General features: G+C 43.2%; 1 protein-coding gene and 1 pseudogene across 1 annotated transcript in view; both read right to left on the bottom strand.

Annotated features, from left to right (window-relative positions):
- The window catches only part of LOC126481760 (Down syndrome cell adhesion molecule-like protein Dscam2), a 723,682-nt gene that overhangs the window by 364,275 nt on the left and 334,792 nt on the right, over positions 1-24,615 (bottom strand). The window lies entirely within an intron of this gene.
- LOC126482655 (5S ribosomal RNA) lies at positions 22,122-22,239 on the bottom strand (annotated as a pseudogene).

The following is a 24,615-nucleotide window of genomic DNA, read 5'->3' as shown; positions in this document are numbered from 1 at the left end:
CCCCCATTCGAATGCCAATGAATAGAAAGCAAAAAGCTGTCTCACCTGAGCAGTGGACAACGAATGGCTTCACGATTGTTATACATCTGACGAGAAATCACGACGTAAGCGGGGCTTAAGTTACAGATGATATGCAGTTCAGAAGTCCGGGAACATAGCGTCTGCTGGAATATGGCGCACGAGGACGCAAAAACAAAATAAATCAAACGCTTGGTATTAACGCTTTGTGTAATACAAGCTCAGCGCCCCTGCTCCTCTCGCTTAGACTGTACGGTATAAATAACGCCATAGAAGCACGGTCTTTTCCGAATGTACTTCTGACCACAAAAGCGATTCCGGTAACTGGAGCCGGAGGTTTTTGTTAATCTTATATTTTGTGTTCTTGTGGTCATATTTCCGTAGAAATTCTCATCCGCCAACACACATTTATTTATCACTGAATTTAACTAAATATTGCCAAATGTCTTTCATCCCCTGTTTCACCCCCTTGGTTGTGGAATTTCGAAAAATCCCTTCTTAAACGTCGCGTTCAGTATAAGATCAAAACACTGTCAAAATTACGAGTTTCTTACCTTAGAGGTTTGGGCTGGGCGATGATATTTCAGTGAATCAGTCAGGACAGTTCCTTTCATAAATACATATTTTGAGCATAAAAACAAAAATATGAAAGGTGACCGCAGAACTTGCATTTCTATCTTCTTGCGGCTGGTCCCGGCGGAGGTTCGAGTCCTCTCTCGGGCATGGGTGTGTGTGTGTTTGTCCTTAGGATAATTTAGGTTAAGTAGTGTGTAAGCTTAGGGACTGATGACCTTAGCAGTTAAGTTCCATAAGATTTCATACACATTTGAACATTTTTCTATCTTCTAGCTTATACACTTCACTATAAGAGGGGTTGCAACAAAATATCCGCCATTACCACAAAAAAAAAGAAAAACCAATAGGAAAGCAACGAAAATCTGCCAGTAAATAAAGAACTGTTACACATTTTAACTAAGCACAGAAGATTGTTCTGAGGAATACAGACTGGCATCCACGGTACTCCAAATTACAAAGTTCCCAAAATTTCCCGACAAAGCACACTTTCACGTAAATATTTCCATCAATATCGCCTTCTTTCCTACAAAAATAGGATATTAACATATTATAACTAAAGTGGGGGTAGAATAGCAGTTTCCACAGAGGTGGACGTCTACATTAAACATACTATACACAAAAGAGGTATTGGTTGGCTGGTTGGTTGTTTTTGGGGAAGGAGACCAGACAGCGAGGTCATCGGTCTCATCGGATTAGGGAAGGACGGGGAAGGAAGTCGGCCGTGCCCTTTGAAAGGAACCATCCCGGCATTTGCCTGGAGCGATTTAGGGAAATCACGGAAAACCTAAATCAGGATGGCCGGACGCGGGATTGAACCGTCGTCCTCCCGAATGCGAGTCCAGTGTCTAACGACTGCGCCACCTCGCTCGGTAAAAGAGGTATTAAATAGAATTGGAGACAAGAGAAATTTGTGGCACAACTTGACTAGAAGAAGGGATCGGTTGGTAGGGCATATTCTGAGGCATCAAGGGATCACCAATTTAGTATTGGAGGGCACCGTGCAGGGTAAAAATAGCAGAAGGAGACCAAGAGATGAGTACACTAAACAGATTCAGAAGGATGTAGGTTGCAGTAGGTACTGTGAGGTGAAGAACCTTGCACAGGATAGAGTAGCATGGAGAGCTGCATCAAACCAGTCTCAGGACTGAAGACCACAACAACAACAACAACAACAACACAAAAGAGGAGACATGAACTTCCTAACATTTCATTTACAGGAGAGAGGAATTTTTTGACATTTCAGTTTCCCCCTCACACAACTAATTAAGTTTTTCTTAATTACCAAGATAACCTTCAAGCAATTAAATATTTTTTGTGCAAAACTAGACCTCATACGGTTCCATCAGGTAGTTCGTTGACCATTTCCCACTCTTTTTGGCTATGAAAACTTGCATGAGAAAACCCATTGTGTAAGCTGTGGGAGTTTTGTTTTCGCTCCGAGCTAACATTTAACCAACAAGGAGGTCTCTCCCACGAGTTAAGAAAGGTGGCACGCATTGATAATCGCGTAACCTAGACTAAAGAGGAGCTCGAGTTCCTGACCGAATTCCAAATAGAGTTTGCGTTGATTACGCAGAGAAATTAGCTCCTTCCCTAGCTCGTGTTTGTCGAGGATCGCTTGCGCAGCGAGCAGCCACGTGAGACTGCGAAAGGGCGTGGGTTACTCATGTTTACAAACGTCCATTTGTTGCAGGATTCTAGAGTATGTTCTGAGCTAAAACATTATGACGTCCGTGAAGAAAATAAGCTTTCTCTCAGAGAATCAATACGGATTCAGAAAGAAGCGATTCGTCTGGAACACAGATGCTATTGCGCAGGTGGATGCGTGTTCCTAGACTTCCATAAGGTGTCACACATTCAGCTGCTACGCAAAGCACTGTCATACGCATTATCTCTGCAAACATGTGATTAGCTGGAAGAATATTTGACTTGCAGAATCCAATAGGTTACACTGGACGGCGAATATTGTACAGAAAAGGGACAGCGCGTGCTCCAAGAAGCGTAATAGCTCTTGTAACGTTATTCATACACATAAGCAGTTTATCATAAAGGACTACTAGTACTCTAATATGTTCACTAATGATGCTGTTACGTCGTCAGACGGTCGTAAGGAAATGCAGAAAGATTTGGACAAAATTCCCACTTAATGTAACGAAGGCAGCTCTCTGTAAATGAGGGTGAATATGAATAATGCCTTTAACAAAGAGGAAGAAGCGTGTACCATCTAAAAAGATTAGTGGTGATGACCTCGAGCGTATAATTACCAATGGTAATATTAAGAAGCGATACGAAATGGGGCGATCACATAAATTCAGAATAAGGAATGCGAATGGAAGAACTGGATTTGTTAGAAGGGTGATGGGAAAGTGCAGAGCATGTGTCAGAGAAATCACATACATCAATGTGCTGAGACAAATTCTACAGAACTGTCACTGCGTTTGTAGTCCTTATCAAGTAAGTGTGTCAACCAGTTCAGAGATGCACTGTTAGGTTCCTAACGGGTCGGTATATTGCAACAGGCAGACTAGGAGAACTTAAAAGAGAATGATAGCAAGAAACTATGTAATTCTCGTGAAATACTTTCGTGTAAAGTTTTCTTTTGCAAAAATGGCAACTGGATCTACTCGTGGAACTAAGACTTACTCTACAAGAAAAATAATCCTTATTTTTAAAATATAGTTTAGTGTAGTTGCAATCGGATGATAGTATTTATCACATTATATTAATATATTTACTAAGTCCCCGTCAATGAATTGGGAATCACAGCTTGGAGACTGGGGACACTTTTAGTGAGGAGTCTCAATATCTGTGGAGTAATGGCAACCATTCTTTCTCAAGGCCCGAAACCAGAGAAAATAGTGAAGTTTGACAGCGGAGTGAAGTCGAGTTCTCACTCATCCCATAGGTGTTTCATTGGGTTTAGGTCGGAACACTGGGCAGGGCAGTCCATTTCAGGAATTTTATGGTCCACAAACCGTTTCCTCACATAAGCCGTCATATGTCGTAAAATGTGTTCATATCCTTGCCCATTTAGTGTTTTCGTAAGCACGTTGAGGGGACCACACCGTAACCACGAAAAACACCCCTATATCATAAGGCCTCTTCCTCCGTACTTCACCATTGGCCTCATGCACTACGGCACGTAACATATTCTCAAGGCATTCGCCGACCCCAAACTCTTCCATCCGATTGCCACAAGGTAGTGTGATTCTTCACAATAAATGACTCTTTTCCAGTCAATCTCTGTCCTGTGGCGTCGATCTTTACATCACTTCAAGCATCGCTTAGCATTAACTCCAGAAATCATGTTCATGGTAAACAAATCAGCCACATTTGTAAAATACTTTATTGCCAAAGTCTTGCACTGCAGAAGTCGCTATACACTTCCACGGATTCGGGGTCTTACAAGGGAACCTCCCCATCGCACCCCCCTCAGATTTAGTTATAAGTTGGCACAGTGGATAAGCCTTGAAACACTGAACAGAGATCAATTGAGAAATCAGGAAGAAGTTGTGTGGAACGGTGAAAAAATAAGCAAAATATACAAACTGAGTAGTCCATGTGCCACATAGGCAACATCATGGACAATGTGAGCTCAGGAGCGCCGTTGTCCCGTGCTAGCTTGAGCAGCTGCAGAAGGAGAGGTCCTTGGTTCAAGTCTTCCCTCGAGTGACAATTTTACTTTGTTTATTTTGGCAAAGTTATGACCTGTACGTTCACTGATGTCTCTGTTCACTGTAATAAGTTTAGTGTCTGTGTTTTGCGACCGCATCGCAAAACCGTGCGATTAGTAGACGAAAGAACGTGCCTCTCCAATGGGAACCGAAAACATTTTATCGCAAGGTCATAGGTCAACCGATTCCTCCACAGGAAAACACATCTGATATATTGTATACGACACTGGTGACGGCATGTGCGTCACATGACAGGAATATGTTGTCGACCCACCTAACTTGTACACTTGGCGAATGGGTAAATGCTTCTTCTACCTTGCCCGATTTAGGTTTTCTTGTGGATCTGATAATCACTCCAAAAAAAGTGATGAAAACATAAGAGTTTGTCACACAAACTGAAAATAAAAAATTAAACTTTTCACTCGATGGTAGATTTGAACCAAGAACCGCTCGTTCCGCAGCTGCTCACGTTACCACGAGACTACGTCGCCCCTACCTTCCCAGTGTCCTTGATGTTGCCTATCTTCATATGAACTACTCAGTTTGTATATTTTGCTTATTTTTTCACAATTCCACACAACTTCTTCCTATTTTCTCAATTGATCTGTGTTCAGTTTATCAAGGCCTATCCACTGTGCCAACTTATAACTAAATCTGAGGGGGGTGCGATGGGGAGGTTCCCTTGTTAGCCACGTCATCAGGCGTATCTGAAATCTAGCAGTAAGAGGACGTCATCTCCATGACCTAACAACTGATAGGCAAACATATACCATAGGTGAATCGACAAATAACATCCCAGACTGCTGCATCCAATACACCTGATGATGGGGCTAAGACTCCGAAACCGTGGTATCGTATACCGACTTCTGTCATGTAAGACTTACGTCAATAGAGAATTTTACAATTGTGGCGGATTTGTTTACCATGAACATGTTACAAAACAGTTGTGGATGCCCCACAAATAAGAACTTGAGCTTCAGAAATGTTTGGGTTGCGAGATGCTGCTCGACCAATGTCCCCTATTCTTTTTAACCATCTACGCACAGTCATTGCGCTAGTCGGACTGCTGACAGCACTTTGGAACCCACGAATGATTTCGTCTGCAGATTTCGTGCGGTTTGTACAACCACCCTACGCAATGTTCGACAGTCCCCATCCTCAGTACATGCGGACTGTCTAGTCTAGGTTTCGCTGGGTGTTGTTCCTTCGCGTTCCCACTTCACAATCACATCACCGACAGTCCAAATCGGCGACCCTGGAAAGGTTTAATTGCCAGTGATGTATTGTTACTTACTTGAATCCAGTGGCCTCTTTCGAAGTTCCTGAGGTCCCCTGACCGACCCATTCTGCTTCTTTATTGACAACAGAGGTGTCAGGATAATGTTGATCAGATATAGTACATCTCGCTTTTGGATCATGACCTTAAGACAAGAGATTAGGGCACATAACGAGGAATATAGATACTAATTTTTCTCGCTCAATCCGGTAATGGAACAGGACAGAAAATCGATGATATCGGTACGATATATCCTCCTCCATACACTGTACAGTGGCTTGCTCAATATGTATGTAGCTGTAGATGTAGATGTAGGGGTCAGTTATTACGAAATCAGTAATAAAGAGGAACTGTTCATAATTTATAGCAAAACGCATCACGGTTGCTATGGATGCTTTCTTTTTCCATTTGGAGCTTGCATCTTCCACTAAGGGGTACATGAAAGGAGCCTCCACGAAGATTGTAATGATTTCCGACCAAGATAAGACTTACAATCGGGCGTACCCTGAGCGTCAGGTTTCTCTGGCGGCTGATCCTTTCACACCAGAAACATCACTTTGGTCCTTTTCAGGACCACAGTTGACCATCATATCGATGAATATAGAAGGTATATCATCAGCAAAAGAAGCACTGTTACAAGATCTGTGCAGACAAAGCAAATGCGATGTATTCTGCATACAGGAGACCCACAGAAGCTGTGAAATGTGCAGAGCAAAAATAAACGGAATGCGACTGGCTACGGAAAGACCCCACCCAAAATACGGAAGTGCTATATTTGTCCAACTAGAAATACAGATAATATCATCAGCCTTTACTGAAGCAAATGATATTGAAATCTTAACTTTGGAAATCAAAGGCTGTACAGTCACATCCGTATACAAACCACCGGATGTTGATCTCAAAATCAATCTACCTGCTAACTTTTATAGTCAACACACACAAATAGTTACTGGTAACTTCAACTGTCACAGCACCACGTGGGGATATGAGCATGATGATGAGAATGGTACAGCATTACAAGAATGGGCGGAAGGCAATCATCTGAGCCTTATACATGACCCTAAGCAACCTGCATCTTTCAACAGTGGCAGATGGAAACGCGGATACAACCCCGATCTGATATTTTGCAGCGAGATCTCACAACAGTGCATAAAAACTGTCTGCAACCCTATTCCAAATACACAGCACAGACCGATCATGTGCGAAATTTACGCAGCAGTTAGACCACAGACAGTTCCGTTCAGAAGGAGATTTAACTTCAGGAAAGCCAACTGGCCAAAGTTTACAGAAACGTTAGACGCTGCGGTTCTCAATATTGAACCTTCACCTGACTCGTATGATACTTTTGTGAGGGCTGTAAAGAGGTGCTGCAGAATTGCAATTCCTCGGGGTTGTCGAACATCATACATTCCTGGTCTAACTTCAGAACTCAGTGCTCAATTTACAGAGTATAAGGTACTATTCGAAGAAGATCCATTCGGCGAGACAACGCTATCGGCTGGGAATAAACTTATTGCATCTCTGAAAGAATCCAAAAGGAATTCTTGGGTTAAAACTATGGAAGAACTTGATCTCATCAGAAACAGTGATATAGCGTCGAGATTACTGAGACGCCTCAATAATGACCCAACCAGATCCACAGCACACTGCAACGTTACTGCAGATCAGATAGCACACCAACTGCTCATGAATGGGAAAGGAAGCCATAGAATCAAAGTTCCAAAAGTACAGCAAGAGGCCCAAGAACAAACGAGGGATCTGTCTCTCCCATTCGAGATATCTGAAATAAACAAGGCTATTAAGGAGAGTAAAACTGGTAAAGAATCCGGTCTAGATGACATCCGTATGGAGCAAATCAAGAATTTAGGCCCAGAAACAAGAAAGTGGATCCTGCAGCTTTTCAACAACTGCATGAACCCGTGCCAAATACCAAAGATCTGGCGAAAGAGCAGGGTGATAGCTCTTCTGAAACCTGGAAAAGAAGCAAATCATCCAAAGAATTTCAGACCAGTTAGCTTTTTGAGTCACTTTTATAAACTGTTCGAACGTATGGCTCTAAATAGAATCCTACCAGTAACAGACCCTCTTTTCATACCCGAACAAGCAGGATTTCGATCAAACAGAAGCTGCACAGAACAACTTCTGAATCTCACTCAGTTTATAGAGGATGGTTTTGAAACCCGTCAAGTAGCGGGCGTGGTCTTCGTGGATCTCACAGCAGCGTATGATACTGTCCATCATCATCGGTTACTCCATGCAAAATTATACAATATGATCGAGAACGCCCACATCGTTAGACTACTCAGCACCCTCCTCCGAAACCACAGGTTTTTTGTTGAATTTCAAAGGCAACGCAGTCGCTGGAGAGCGCAGAAAAATGATCTACCTCAGGGAAGCGTCTTGGCTCCACTTCTTTTCAACATCTACACCAACGACCAGCCATTGACCCCAGACACAAGGAGATTCTTATATGCAGATGACCTAGCCCTTGCTACACAGAGCTCATGCTTTGAAAGAGTGGAAAGAAACCTGACAACAGCACTTAGAACACTGTCAAGCTAGTACAATCGGAACCAACTCAGACCAAACCCTTCGAAGACACAAGTGTGTGCCTTTCATTTAAGGAACAGGGAAGCTAATCGTGAGCTACATATTGCATGGTCAGGCATCCAACTCCAGCATCATCACGCACCTAAATACTTGGGAGTCACTCTCGACAGAACTCTGACATTCAAAACTCACTGCAAGAACACCAAAATGAAAATCTCCGCTCGAAACAACCTAATTCGCAAACTAGCGGGGACACAGTGGGGATCACATCCACAAACTATTCGCAGTTCTGCAATGGCACTGTGCTTTTCTACTGCTGAATGTGCTTATCCAGTCTGGTACAGGTCATCTCATGCCAGACAAGTAGACATTGCTCTCAACGAAACCTGCAGGTTGATCACAGGTTGCTTAAGACCTACCCCAACTAATAAGCTCTACTGCCTGGCTGGAATAGCGCCACCATGGATACGCAGAACAGTGGCTGCCAACAAGGAGAGACTGAAAGTGGAACAGGACAGTGCCCATCCACTGCACGGACATAATCCACCACAGCAACGGCTGAGTTCGCGAAAGAGCTTCCTGAGAACATCCGAGAAGCTCACCATTTCACCAGAGAAGGCAAGTTTGGAGTTATGGAAGAAGTCGACGCCTCACCTGCAGACGTCAGAAGCTGAAGAACTACCACCTGGACACAACGAGAGCTGGCTGGTGTAGAAATCTTTAAACAGATTACGATCAGGAGTTGGGCGATCCAGAGACAACCTCAACAGATGGGGCTTCATAACAGAAGATACATCCTGTGATTGAGGACAAGAACAAACCACAAGCCACAGGCTCCAGTGCCTTTTGTGCCCTACATCCTGCACGGAGATTGATCTCCTACAACCCACTCCAAGCGCTTTGGAGGTTGCAAAGTACTGGGCACTTGTAATACAGGGTGATTCAAAAAGAATACCACAACTTTAAAAATGTGTATTTAATGAAAGAAACATAATATAACCTTCTGTTATACGTCATTACAAAGAGTATTTAAAAAGGTTTTTTTTTCACTCAAAAACAAGTTCAGAGATGTTCAATATGGCCCCCTCCAGACACTCGAGCAATATCAACCCGATACTCCAACTCGTTCCACACTCTCTGTAGCCTATCAGGCGTAACAGTTTGGATAGCTGCTGTTATTTCTCGTTTCAAATCATCAATGGTGGCTGGGAGAGGTGCCCGAAACACCATATCCTTAACATACCCCCATAAGAAAAAATCGCAGGAGGTAAGATCAGGGCTTCTTGGAGGCCAGTGATGAAGTGCTCTTTCACGGGCTGCCTGGCGGCCGATCCATCGCCTCGGGTAGTTGACGTTCAGGTAGTTACGGACAGATAAGTGCCAATGTGGTGGCGCTCCATCCTTCTGAAATATGAATTGTTGTGCTTCTTGTTCGAGCTGAGGGAACAGCCAATTCTCTAACATCTCCAGATACTGTAGTCCAGTTACAGTAGCACCTTCGAAGAAAAAGGGACCAAAAACTTTATTGGCTGAAATGGCACAGAAAACGTTCACCTTAGGCGAGTCACGTTCATACTGAGTTGTTTCACGCGGATTCTCAGTGCCCCATATACAGACATTGTGACGGTTGACTTTCCCGTTAGTGTGGAAAGTTGCTTCATCACTAAACACAATCTTTGAAACGAAAGATTCATCTGTTTCCATTTGAGCAAGGATAAAATCACAGAAATCGATTCTTTTAATCTTATCAGCTGCAGACAGTGCTTGAACTAATTTCAGACGATAAGGTTTCATAACTAACCTTTTTCGTAGGACTCTCCATACAGTTGATTGTGGAATTTGCAGCTCTCTGCTAGCTCTGCGTGTCGATTTTCCTGGGCTGCGAACAAATGCTTGCTGGATGCGTGCTACATTTTCATCACTCGTTCTCGGCCGTCCAGAACTTTTCCCTTTGCACAAACACCCATTCTCTGTAAACTGTTTATACCAACGTTTAATACACCACCTATCAGGAGGTTTAACACCATACTTAGTTCGAAATGCACGCTGAACAACTGTCGTCGATTCACTTCTGCCGTACTCAATAACACAAAAAGCTTTCTGTTGAGCGCCTCAAGCGAACAAATGTACAACTAAATGAAACTTTATAGCTCCCTTAATTCGCCGACAGATAGTGCTTAGCTCTGCCTTTTGTCGTTGCAGAGTTTTAAATTCCTAAAGTTGTGGTATTCTTTTTGAATCACCCTGTATAAATACAATTTGTGTGTATATATTTATTGATGTGTATGGCAACTGTAAATTTGTATGTTTCTGATTCGAGAATAAATAAATCTTCCACTAACACCCTCAGCTGCTCCCGTCGCTCGACTGGCGACCTTATCAGGCTGACATCAGGAGGACGGGGAAGCTGAACACTCGCGCTGTCATGCTGCGCCTAGATTGCAGCCGTCGTCGCGAGCCATAAATACCGGCTAAGCAGAGAGTATTTCCGTTTCCGAAGGCAATATTTCCCGGCCCCAGCCCGTCTGCCCCTCAACCCCTGCTACGCCCCCCGTCTCGTCTGCGCCGTTTATTAAGGACGCCACAGCGCTACACCGTCCCCGGGACGTGAGCGAGATTTTTCATTAACACTGCTCGCCAGGTCAAAGAGAACCTTATTAAATGAATCCGTGCCGGCACCTTTTTCTGCGCCCGCGCAACCGGAAATTTTTTCCCGCGTAGGGCGTAACTTTCAAATAATTTATCGTGGTCTCGTCATTAAAAGTCGCTTTTAGCGAAAGGCTAAAAATGGAATTTCTCTTTCATACAAAAGAGGCTGGCGAAAAATGGGAAAAGAATCCCAGATTTTTACTTGCTAGCAGTTGTTTAAGAGTGATTCTCTTTTGAATCCTGATGCAAGTAGTAAGGGAGCCAAACATTGTTATACGGTGTCTGTGCACTGATAGTTTGAAAGAAATAATGACCAGTGCGCGCTTAGTGACGCGCTGCTGAAGATAAGGTAACTACATTCAGTAGGACTATTCAAATCCACATCCAGTCAACTTATAAGCATTTTTTCTTATATCACGCGAATGATCCAGGGTTCCATGAGTTAGCTGGTTTCATGGTCCATGGATCATTGGCACGATAATGCGTAATGACGTGTAACAAGTGATTTTATATTCACATGACAGATTAACTTGCATGTACAGCTTCATGCAGAAGATTTACAAGCTTATTTTTAATTGTACAAATGTGGTTTAGTAATTCCTATGGAGCATATTTCACACAATACAATAACAGAAATTCTCCTACGGAATAGAAGGAGCTATCAAGGAGAAACATTCTCGTTCATCATTTTGATTTGCAGCTCCTTGTGGTGGCCGTGTTTGCAGTTAAAATTGTTGGATGTGAGGTCCGCCAGTTATGCAAAACACCGTTTTTTGTCAGTACCCAAACATGTTTCGGCACCACTGTGCCATCATCAGTGGGTTTTGGTTTGATTAATTTTTTACATTTGGTGTACATGAATTTTCCGGATCACTTCAAAAAATGGTTCAAACGGCTCTGAGCTCTATGGGACAACTTCTGAGGTCATCAGTCCCCTACAACTTAGAACTACTTAAATCTAACTAACCTGAGTACATTCCACACATCCATTCCCCAGGCAGGATTCGAACCTGCGACCGTAGCTGTCTCGCGGTTCCAGACCGCAGCGCCTAGAACCGCTCGGTCACCCCGGTCGGCCCGGATCACTTGTGTGTTAATTACTAGAGGTAGCTTGTCATCTGCAACCAAACGATGTTGATGAGAAAGTTTTTTTGCTGGGAGTTAACCTATCTTCTGGAATGTAATTTAATTTGTTCTCAGTTTGTTTACAGATTTTCTTTGCTGTCTGTCAGACATTTTATATCACTGGGCAAGTGAGCAAAAATTTTGATTTCTGCATTGTGCAGTTCTTTTTGTGCTAAAGTCAACCTTAACGTGGAGTAATGAAAGTCATTTGGTATCGAATTATGTACATCATTGTTCCTTTTGAACTGCAGAAGATCAATTACAATGAACTCCATGAGGGAATAAATATACCGTGAAACAGTAGTTGAAATGCATAGTTTCTTAATGTCTACAAAATTATTGTGGGAGCGGACCAGAGATTATTCTTACAGCACGTTTTTCAACAAAGAACACTTTCTTTTTTAGAAATGAACTATCCCAGTCCTTCATTCCATATCCCTCACTGCCTGAGCTAACTGCCCCTCCATTCCTTCTCTCATTAAGCAAATGATTCGCCTGCAATAACCTTGGAAGTCAATGGGATGTTAAATTATGCATCTTACTTCCTCCTCCTAAATCTACTTACCGGGTGATCAAAAAGTCAGTATAAATTTGAAAACTGAATCAATCACGGAATAATGTAGATAGAGACGCACAAATTGACACACATGCTTAGAATGACATGGGGTTTTGTTAGAACCACAAAAGTAATAAAATTCGAAAAATGTCCGACAGATGGCGCTTCATCTGATCAGAATAGTAATAATTAGCATAACAAAGTTAGACAAAGCAAAGATGATGTTCCTTACAGGAAATGCTAAATATGTCCACCATTCTTCCTCAACAATAGCTGTAGTCGAGGAATAATGTTGTGAACAGCACTGTAAAGCATGTCCGGAGTTCTGGTGAGGCATTGGCGTCGTATGTTGTCTTGCAGCATCCATAGAGATGTCGGTCGATCACGATACACTTGCGACTTCAGGTAACCCCAAAGCCAATAATCGCAACGGACTGAGGTCTGGGGACCTGGGAGGCCAAGCATGACGAAAGTGGCGGCTGAGCACACGATCATCACCAAACGACGCGCGCAAGAGATCTTTCACGCTCCTAGCAATATGGGGTGGAGCCTCATCCTGCATAAACATCGTACGTTCCAGCAGGTGTTTATCAGCCAGGCTTCATCAGCCCTTCACGGTGCCAGTTGCAAAACCAGACTCACGCATTTCCTCGAAGAAAAAAGGCCCGATAACGGTAGATGTGGTAAATCCAACCCATACCGTGACTTTCTCGTCATGCAATGGAGTTTCCATGACAGTTCTAGGATTTCCGGTGGCCCAAATACTGCAGTTGTGGGCGTTGACAGACCATCGGAGCGTGAAATGAGCTTCGTCGGTCCACAGCACGTTATTCAACCAATCGTCATCTTTTGAAACGCCCACACCGCAAATGCCCTCCGCTTCACTAAATCGCCAGCTAACAGTTCATGATGTCGATAGGTTTTGTACGGATAGCATCGGAGGGTACGCCTCAGTGCCAATCAAACTGTAGCGTACGGAATGCCGGTGTGACGTGCGACTCCACGAGCACTGACTTCCCCGTGCATAGACGAACCCGCTACAGTCTCGATTTCTTCCTGAACTGTGTCAGCAGCATTACGCCTTGTGCTTGGTCGGCCACTACGGGGTTTATCGTCTAAACAACACGTAACTTCGAACTTCGAAATCATTCTCGCCACACCTGCATTTGTCAATGGACCTTTACCTGTTCGAATCCCCTTCCTATGGCGATAGGATCGTAACGCTGAACTAGCACATTACCCATTCTGATAATACAGCTTCACTAAAAGCGCCTTTTCAGGTAACGTCAACATGCTGCGACTGATGGCGCATCTGATTCTCTCTCTCATTACAGCTCCTTTTATACACGATTGTCATGCGTAATCACTGACGTTTTGCTGTCCAGCGCAATCTGTCGGACATTTTGCGAACTTTTTTTTTTTTTTTGGTTCTAATAAAACCCCATGTCATTCCAAGCATGTGTGTCAATTTTTACCTCTTTATCTACATTATTCCGTGGTTTATTAAGTTTTCAAATTTATACTTACTTTTTGATCACCCGGTATTTATTTGTACTCCACAAGATGCAGGGGACGCAGCATAGAAGCACAAGTTTTCTATTTACTTATTCCATTCGTAGATGATATATACGAAGAAGGACTGTCAAGCCACTAGAAAAGCTCGAATTACTGTAATTATGCTCTCCGACCCATTGCATGAGACGTGTGATGGACGAAGTAAAATGATTGACTCAATTTGGAGCATCTCGGATTTTCGTAAGTTCTTTGGCGATGCTCAGTGCCCAGGGCAGATGATGGCAGCATTGACCTCTAGGGTAAGCTTTCACGGGATGAAATGGACCCGTTGGTGAGTCTTACATCCACTCTTACCGGCGAGCTCTACAGCATGCTACTGTGCAACGCCTGAGAACAGACTTTGTGCCTATAGCATAGGGCTAGCGACCTGTACTTTTACGAGAACACTACACTACCCCATCAGTTCCGGAATTGATCAGTGGTTAGACAAACTCCCCACACGGGTGCGCACGTTGGATCTTCTTCCGGTATGTCTGAGTTGTGGAAGTATGCTGAACGGCCACAGAATAGAAAGCAGCTTCAACGCTTTCGCGACTCGTGGAGTGTTTGCCACGACGCGTCGCTGCCATAATGGCAAAACGATGCTGCCGTGCGCTGGTAAGGCTTCTTCTCTGATTCAGTTGTTTCTTTTACTCAGCGCGAACGCTTTACGGAGATGCTCAACGTAGTGTAGTGAGCCGGCCGGAGTGGCCGAGTGGTTCTAGGCGCTACAGTCTGGAACCGCGAGATGGCTACGGTTGCAGGTTCGATCTTGCCTCGGACTTGGATGTGTGTGATGTCCTTCGGTTAGTTAGGTTTAAGTAGTTCTAAGTTGTAGGGGACTGATGACCTCAGAAGTTAAGTCCCATAGTTTTCAGAGCCATTTGAACCATTTGAAGTGTAGTGGCAGACCCCACAACAGACACATTGTATATCAAGGAGACGTTTAGTGTTCCAATGGTTAAAGAATACTTTCCGGGAAGAGTAGGGCAAAATATTACATCCTCCCAAATACATCTAGCAAAATAGTCACGACGAGAAAACCGTAGAAACCAGAGCACGTACGGCGCTTTAAAGGGCAATCATAATTCCCATGTGCCATTCGCAAACGGAGCAGAAAAAGAGCAAGAGATAATTGTACCAGAAGTAACCTCCGCCATACACTGTTGAGTGGCTAGCCGAGAACAGATTTGGAACTAGACTTTCCTGTCTACTGTTTCACATGTTACATGAATACAAAGCAAGCTTTAATGCAGGGATGTTTAGAAGACTTAAAGCGTAGGATCTGTCTGCTGGCCATGTGCAACAAATGGGTCGGTAATCTTAAGAAAGCCCGCCGTTTAGCAATAGAACCATAAATTCAATAATTCGCAGTCCTTGTATGTACCATCATTAAGAGTACTACAGCGATAGAATTCAATGACAACTACCAACGGAGACAGGGGTTCGAGTTAAACTCCGGTTCACTTTTTAGTTTTAAATCTTAATTTTTGTTCTTAGTATTCTGACTGCATGCGACTCGCCTCATCTCAGAGCATTTTTTACTCCTAACGTCCTCAATTCCCGTGTAGGTTTAGCCCTCTACGACTCCCTTTAGTTCCGTAAAACCTATTCACTCAAGTCTTAACACGTATGCTATTATCATACCCCTTCCTATAATTAGTGATTTCGATACATCCTTTCCTTGACGATTATTTGGAAAGCCTATTTTTTTATCTTATGAATTTACTTAGCTTCCAGCACTTTTGTGTAACACTGTATCTCAAAAACTTCGATCTGTTTCTTATATCCTCCATTCTTTGTCCTTTATCTGTTTTTTGCTTCCACGCTAAATTCATAATCTTTACTCAACAAACTGGTCATTCACTTCAACTGGACCTGTAATCCTTCCTGAATTTCTTTGAGGATAGCTATGTCATTAACATATGTAGTCACTGTTATATCTTCACCCTGAACGAGTTTTTTTGTTTTCATCATTACTTCTTCGATGCACATGTTGAACAGAAAGACTGCGTTCTTGACCTATAAGTCATTCTTAATTCGAGCACCTCTCTTATTCTGCCATTCTTGTTGATACCTCATGGTCCTTGTAGATAGAGTACATTACCAATTCTTAAGATTACATGTATTTTTGTGCGAATTTAGAGCATCTTGCACAATTTTATGTCTTTGAACGCTTTTTTGTGGTGCGTGAAATCCTACTACGAAGGTGCCTATTCCTATGAACTGCCTCCGTTATCAAATGCAACGTCAGAGGTTCTAAGGCGCCTTTACCGTTCCTAAACGCAAACTGATCATCCAACAGAACCTCCATTTAACATCCCATTCTTCTGTATATTATTCTTGTCACAAATTCGGATGTATAAGCTCTTAATCTAATTGCGCGATAGTTATCGCATTTATATAGGTTGAATGTCTCTTCGGTTTGTGAGGCTGATATAGTTCCAAATGTCCAGCGATGTATCCAGCCACGCAAGTTACACAGAGTAACTAAGCAGAATAATCATTTGGTTACCACTTCCGCCATGGATTTTTGAAATTACGAAGGAATTTTATCTCTCCATACTCCCTTGTTCGATTGCAAGTCTTCTACAACTCTGTCAAACTCTGGCTATAAATAATGGATCATCACCGATCTAATAAGCAGATCTGATGTGCCGCTTGGATCAGCACAGTACACACCGCTAGGAAAGTAAGTTTTAGTGCACATATACTGACGTAGTTTCAGGCTTCTATCACAAACACTTATTGAGGCGTAAGAAAAGTAGAAAACCAGGGAACAGAGATTACTGAAAAATAGGAGACGTGTCATTCGGAAAATGGTGAAGTGTATTCCACTCACATATTCACAAAGCACTACAAATTGATGATGATGGCGATGATGATGATGTCGTGATCTCATCATCAGTCGTTTGATATCCACCGCTGGATAAAGGACTCCAAGAGCCCCAAAGCTTTTCAGTCTTCAATCATACGCATCCAAGATGTTCATGCTTTTATTATAATGTCATCAACTAACTTTACATTAGGGCGCAGTTCCGATATTTTATTATCTCTTGACGTTCAACCAAGAACTTCTAGGTCCTTCTACCATCCATTACGGTCGTATTGAAATTGCTGCATTCCATTTGTTTCGTCCAAATGGGTAACCTGAAATACTAAAGCGTTATTAGTTTTAGTATGATTGCCGTCAAAGTGCGAATTTGCTCCTTGGTTTTCAACAGTGAAGAGAAGGGCGCCACTTGAAGATGATTCATGTGAAGGACATTGCAAAACTGTAGCCACATAATAAAGATTTAAGAAAGCGCATTATATCCTAACGAGAAGCGAACGATATATGCGACGTCGTAGTAAAGAAGGAAAGGTGCAGTGCGTTTTACATGGATAACTACGTTAAATCTTGAATGATATGATGGGTTAAATGTTGCATTTGTTGAATGCTGACCAAAATTAAACGCAGGAAAGTACCTATCATCAACCTTTGAACACTTGTGAAAGGGACCAAACTGATTTTACACACTGTCGATAACTTGTGAGGCCATTACTTCGCACCGGATAAGACATAAAATTCGAAGTAAGAGGTGGATACCGTTGGATCTGCATTAAAACACTCGAAGTCTCTCTCTTCTGTCAGAAGGTTTATGTACAGTGGCTCGTGGGATGTAAAGACCAACTGTATGAAAACTTACCAGAGGAGAGTTTCTGGATCGATAACAGAATTCATACACAGTAACTTGTATTTCGACCATGTAAATGGTAAAACTGAAAGCTGGCGACGACTGGAGAACAAAGAAGTTGGAGTACCTTGACCGTACTACTGTAACAGGAAAAAGAATGTGTTCCAAAAGTCGAACAAATACTTTAATTGTGTACTTAAAGGTTATTTTGGTTTTAAAACTGCTAAAAACGAAATGATGAAAGTACTTGTAGCGTCTACGCAGTTTCCTTTACTTAAAATCATGCCTCATCTTCCACAATTACAAATCTAAATCTTTTCTTATGGTTAATGGTACTGTTCTGTATCGAAACTGATTCTCAGGTGTAATTATTGCCCTCGTTCTATTTATAGAGGGGCAGCAGATAATTCGGCATCGAGAAAGTCAACTGGTACCTGTACGAATATTTCTGCTAACGGATTGGTTTCTGTCAGTACATAGGTAAGAATGAAGTCTGTAACCTAAAACGACTATTAGTTTATTGTGAGGCAGTATCGCGCTTCTAGTGTGGTATAGTTTTTTTAGTTCACCTGTGCATAGGTTAAAGACATGATGCCGAATACATAAAACGGATAACGAATCGAGCTCCTTGAATCGAAGACTATTTGAGAAATGCATCAACCGACTCAGAGAAATTAAATGAAGATGAATGTGCGGAATGTCTGGAACTTTACTCTAGAACTCGATCTAAGCCTGACTGGTCACAATGTGTAGGTTGTGAAGGTTGCTCAATTTAAAACAACATGTGTGTCCCTTGAGGAAGAAATGAAAAGATAAAGCACAAAAAACTGCAGTTATACAAAAGTAGAATAATACTTGCTATCTTGTAATTCCTTTGTTTGTTTAGTTACGTATCTATGAAATGTTTCATTCACTTTTTACGTCTGCATCGGTTACCGCATACGCTTATAATAGGTAAGTGTTCTTCTAACTCCTTCATTGTTTCCACTGGATTGAGACTATAATGAAAGCTTCTTAAGCCAGCTGTGAATGAGTAGGATTGACTTGTCTTTGTAATTCAACGAACCAGTACAATCGTAAGGCATCTCTCCTACCCATGTTTCGTCATCTTGTCTATCCTAGGAGGAGATATGGAAAAATACAGTCTTTTTAGATACGGTCTATCACTGACATATTTACAGAAGCGATCATTTTCTCAAAGAGGAGAAATGCGTGCCAAACATTAAGCAAGAATTTATACTTTCACATACGCTCTTTTACGATTATAATACATCAGAGAAACTGTGGTTTAAACAACTGTGCGAAATGTTTACGAATATAATATTGATTTTTGTAATCTGAACAAAATTAGATCTTAAATTACGTTGATGTCGACGTATTATGATTTTGATGTTGGCGGAGTAGGTCTCGATTCCCACGCAGTTCATCTCCGTCACCGGTTCGTTAGCCACTTTTGACAATCTCTCCGTAGATCGGCGAGAAATTACTGCACATAATTCTTTAATTCCAGGAATAGCAGTTTTCATAAGAAAAGAGGAAAAGGATGATAAGCGAAGACGAATTTATTACAGACGGCGGGCTAACTCGTATAGCGGAAGGCTGGGGAACGGAGACGGCTGAGATCTTTTGAAAGGCTTCCTACCGCAATTTAAGAGGTGTAGGGAACCCGCAGAAAACTTAAATTAAGCTGAATGCGTGTGGAGGGCTTCAGACACTGCGCCACCTCCACGATAGCAGTGTTCGGTTCGTCCATCGCGAGAAACAAGTTTCGAAATATTGTATAATTTTTTATTTTTTATTTTTACGAGCGAACGGCGCGCTTCGCAAGCATTTCACGCGTTCACGATGTCTATTGTTCTAATTTCACCAGGTTGTCGATATTTTCCGGTTCAGCGACAGTTTTCCGTATTTTATAAAGCTATCATCGAATGTAATTGGTAGTTGTTGTGATGCACGATTGACAGCAGTAATCAGAAACAATGCAGCATTATTGCTGATGAACTTAGGAACTGACGTCATAGACAAATTATGGACTTGCATTATTGCTCTTTGCAATAGCCTCTTTCTTAAGAAGATAAACAGAAATTATCTTATCCTTTAGGTTACATAATTTCACTTAATAATAATAATAGTTGTAGTAGTAAAAACTGAAACGTCCCCTTAGCAAAATTTATGAATTACTGTGCTGGTAAACCTCTTACGTTATTTGATTTTCAAACAGCTGAGCAGAATTGAACGTACTCAGACATTTCGATCTTTACTTATTCTGATCAACACTAAACTGACACACAATATTTTTAGTGCAACGCAATCTGACTTTCAATAATCTCTACAAAAGAATGGCCCTGACTAACAATAACCTATACCTTTCATGAATCACTTACCTCACAAAAATCTTCGTTACTCGAACTACTGCAATACAGCGAGCGTCAATACTGCCAGCTAAATAAAAGATTCTAGCTACTGAAGGCACTAACTACTGATAGGCATAGCTAGCAAATGAAAGATTTTGATAGAGAACAAACATTTTATTACCTTAATAATATTCAAAAGTAATCATATATATATCTATCAATTCATGACTTCCATCTTTACAAATTTCCTTATTCTGGCGGACAGACGATCAGACCCTCCTCGCGAAACTCTGGCATGTCCCTCCCCACATCCACCACTGCTGGCGGCTCACCTCCGACTGCCCAACGCTACGCGCTGTTCACATCCAACTGCCCAACACTACACAAGCGAATATTCCAACAATGAGTCCAACCAGCCACAGACTGCACACAGCATTCAGTGATTTTCATACAGAGGCGTTACCAACATAAAAACCTAAACAGCCTACTTACAAAACTGTAATGTAGTCATGGTGTCAGTAGTACTTTTACACATTTTTCGTGTTCGTTCATGTACAGATGATAGTTTCTTACAGCACATTATCAATATATTTCAACGGTTTTTCTCTACTATTCGACAGACTTTGCAGGAGTTCAACACAAAAGTCATTAGCGCTTTCAGGTTCCTTCTGCTTGTTATATCTTTTTTTTTTTACAATCACTCCAGTGATATACTTTGCATTGTTACTTCAGGTGCAAATTATTTGTATTTGGCCATCTTCTCATTCCAAGTGGTTTGTAAATTCTGTGCGTATGACGGAGCGACGCCTTTACGGAAATTGACCAGATCGAACATGGTTATAAGGTCTCTGGCATCTGTTTTCTGAGTCCATGCTGCGGATCTGTAGTGTCAAATAACATTGTGATCTGAACCGATGCTAGACATGCAGGAAGAGAGTATATGAAGCTCTCGTAGATAGAGACAGGGGTGTGTGGCGATGCCAACTACAGTGTCGTGGCCAGGTGCGCTAGGTTTCTCGGTTGAGAATCCATGGCGTGAACAGCCTGGTCGCACTGATTCTCGACTGGGCTTAAACCTGGGGTACCTCGTGGCCAAGGGTTCTGGCGTAACCACAAGCGCCGGAACGAAGATGAAGAACGCAAGAGAAGAGAAGGCGATGAGACGACTTCGGTCAATAGCGCGCTCACCAGAACGTCACCACGATAGGAGCGGCATCTAGCCGAAGTGAATATAAGCGACGCTCCTGCCAGCCTCGGCCGGACATTAGTGAACAGTATTCACGGAGTTATTAGCACAGCTTAGCAGAGAGCGCTACTATAGCAGTTATTAGTGATCCACAAACTGTGTGTCAAACTTGCGTGAACATTATATGTAGCAAAGGACTGGGGTTTATGTTGCATTTCACCCATCGCTTGCGACACCATGGTCATTTCAGGGTTAAGTATTGTCAATCTGCTTTATTGAAATAAAACTACTAATATTATTTGCTTGAATTGTTGTATAGCTTGCCGAGAACGCAGCGCCCTACACGAGACTAGTAGGCAACGCCCCACACCAAGGAAATACGGTACACTCATCCTGGTGTTTCAGAACCGGGAACGTATACTGGGAGGTATGTGACACGTTGCAGTGTCCTGCTGGCAGATGCCATCGTGGTGAGGAAAAACAAACTGCATGTAGGGGTGGACATGGTGCCCAAGGATAGATGCATATTTCTGTTAATCCAGTGTGCCTTCCTGAGTGACGAGATCACTCAGAGAATGCCATGAAAACATTCCCCAGATGATAGTGCTCCCTCCTTCGGCCTGGAACCTCCGACAATTGTTGCACAATGTTTTTTTCTGAGTTTTTAAAAATCTTTATTCTTCAAATACATGATTCATAATAACCCACCACCTAACACATTATAACACACTCCGTCTTCAGGCCACGAGTGGCCTACCGCGACCATCCGACCGCCTTGTCATCCTCAGCTGAGGATGCGGATAGGAGGGGCGTGTGGTCAGCACACCGCTCTCCCGGTCGTTAGATGGTATTCTTGACCGAAGCCGCTACTGTTCGGCCGAGTAGCTCCTCAACTGGCAACACGAGGCTGAGAGCACCCCGTAAAATGGCAACAGCGCATGGCGGCCTGGATGGTCACCCATCCGAGTGCCGACCACGCCCGACAGCGCTTAACTTCGGTGATCTCACGGGAACCGGTGTATCCACTGCGGCAAGGCCGTTGCCCACCTATCACATTAGAGAGTCCTAATTTATACTTATTACAATTACAATTACTGCAGCTTATCTAAATTCTAGGAATGTGGTGTTGTTCCTGTTTCCACTGTGGGCATTACTCGTTGTGTCTTTGGGTTACCGGTGTTTTACATATCTACTTCTTATTGGCAGTCTGCAGCCTGCAGCATTACAGGTGTGCCGTCGTTTATCAATCTGCATTGTTGGCCGTGCCCACCGAGCTAATCCCCGTGGGTATGCCCCTGGCACCGGGATGGCCCAGAATAGCGAATCGCTGCAGTACTGTGCTATGGAATTATCCTATCTTATCCTACTTCTAAAAATACTAAATCCTACAGTCATGTCCGGTGAGTGTCTGAATCAGTTAGAATGTGCACCCTCCCCCCTAATCATAGACGTGGCGGATCCCAGCCGTGAAGCGGCTGGCAAGTCCACGCCTTGGTAGAACAGGACAGGTGTACGGAGTCTAAATCAGGTATGATCTATTAATGGTTATGCCTTATTAATTCTGTTATAATGTTGCTTGATATTTCATTGGCAAGTTCACTCAAGATTTGGAAATGGTCCTCTTGCCAGAGCTAGTGGTACGTGTCGTAATTTGGTAGCTGTTGTCTTAATTGTGCCACTACATCGTCGTAGAGGTGACACTCATACACCACATAGTCCGGGGTGCCTGGTGTAGCCCACTTCGCAAACCGGCATAGGTACGCCGGGTAGGGTCCATATCCAGTGAGGAAGTGCATCAGTTCTCTTGATGGCTTAGAGTGTTGTAGCTGTAATCGCTCCATAATGTTGGGCAGCAAGTCGTATGTACTACGGCCCGTTTCCTCGTTGTCCCACTGTTCCTACCTTAGCTACTCCCCCCTACGCTTAATTTCTGATTTGTTCTCCACGTGAATCCCCATTAGTTCGATTATTTTGCCCCTTTTCTACTTTTTTACCCAGTATCACGCCGCCTGTTCAAAAATTGTTCAAATGGCTCTGAGCACTATGGGACTTAACTGCTGTGGTCGTCAGTCTCCTAGAACTTAGAACTACATAAACCTTACTAACCTAAGGACATCACAGACATCCATGCCCGAGGCAGGATTCGAACCTGTGACCGTAGCGGTAGCGCGGTTCCAGACTGTAGCGCCTAGAACCACTCGGCCACTGCCGCCTGTTCCCTCATCTTTATATCAAGAGGACAAAGTCTCATTAATACTGATTATGCTCCCCCCGGAGTTGTCCTATATGCCCCTACATAACGTAGGAGCATATTTCGCTGCACTCTTCTTACGGCTATGGCGGGCATGATCCTCGTAATCCTGTGAGCCCAGACTCCTGACCTATAATCGATGTCGGATTACTACTGTGGTAAAGTTTTATTAATTCTGGTGGCAGGTGGAATCGTGTATGACCAATCCCAATCAAATTATTGAATGTTTCTAGAGATCTTTGCGTCACGGTGTCAATATGTGATGTATAGTTCCACCTGTCATCGACGACTACACCTAAGTATCGGGCCTCATGGTGCCGAAGAACTGGTTTGCTTTCAGACGTTTTACGCCGTACACGTAACGGCTAATCATCTGATGGAGCATAAAACATGGTTCGTCTGATAAGGCCATCTGTTACCACTAAGCGGACGTCCAGCTGTGGCACTGGCGTGCAAATTCCAGCCTTCGTCGCCAGTGAACGGCACTAAGCAAGGGTGCGTGAACCAGGCACCTGTTGCGTGGGCCTGTTCTTCGCAACGTTCACTAAACGACCGTCGAGAAGACGCTGTTGCCGGTCGGGGTGGCCAAGCTGTTCTAGGCGCTACAGTTTGGAACCGTGCGACCGCTACGATCGCAGGTTTGAAACCTGCCTCGGGCATGGATGTGTGTGATGTCCTTAGGTTAGTTAGGTTTAAGTAGTTCTAAGTTCTAGGGGACTGATGACCTCAGAAGTTAAGTCCCATAGAGCTCAGAGCCATTTGAACCAATTTGAGACGCTGTTGGTAGTCCCTCGTTTCATCTGAACTGTTAGTTGATCAACAGTTGCACTTCTATTCGCCCGTACTCATCTCTGCAGCCAACATTCACTCCTTCATTTACGGCCTTGGTAGACCACAGTTGCCTCGGCGCCGGTTTTGGATAGCGCGATTTTGCCTTGCTCGCTATACTTTAAATAAGGAGGCACGCAAATAGTTTCCAAACTTGATCACTTGATCAGGCCCTTTTGGACGATAGATAAATCTCTCCGATTCCGCATTACAACAACGAATGCACTGTGTTTCCGCTTCACCCATACCCCAATTGCCCCCCTCCCCCCCCGGCTCGCCTTATATTCCCTTCACTGCTGCTGCTGCTGCCACCTGCCATCTGTGAATGACTATCAAGCGCT

This window comes from Schistocerca serialis, chromosome 5 (genome assembly GCF_023864345.2).
Source record: "Schistocerca serialis cubense isolate TAMUIC-IGC-003099 chromosome 5, iqSchSeri2.2, whole genome shotgun sequence".
Lineage (NCBI taxonomy): Eukaryota > Metazoa > Arthropoda > Insecta > Orthoptera > Acrididae > Schistocerca > Schistocerca serialis.
Note: the sequence above shows the minus strand (reverse complement) of the source record. Positions and strands in the feature narration are given on the sequence as shown.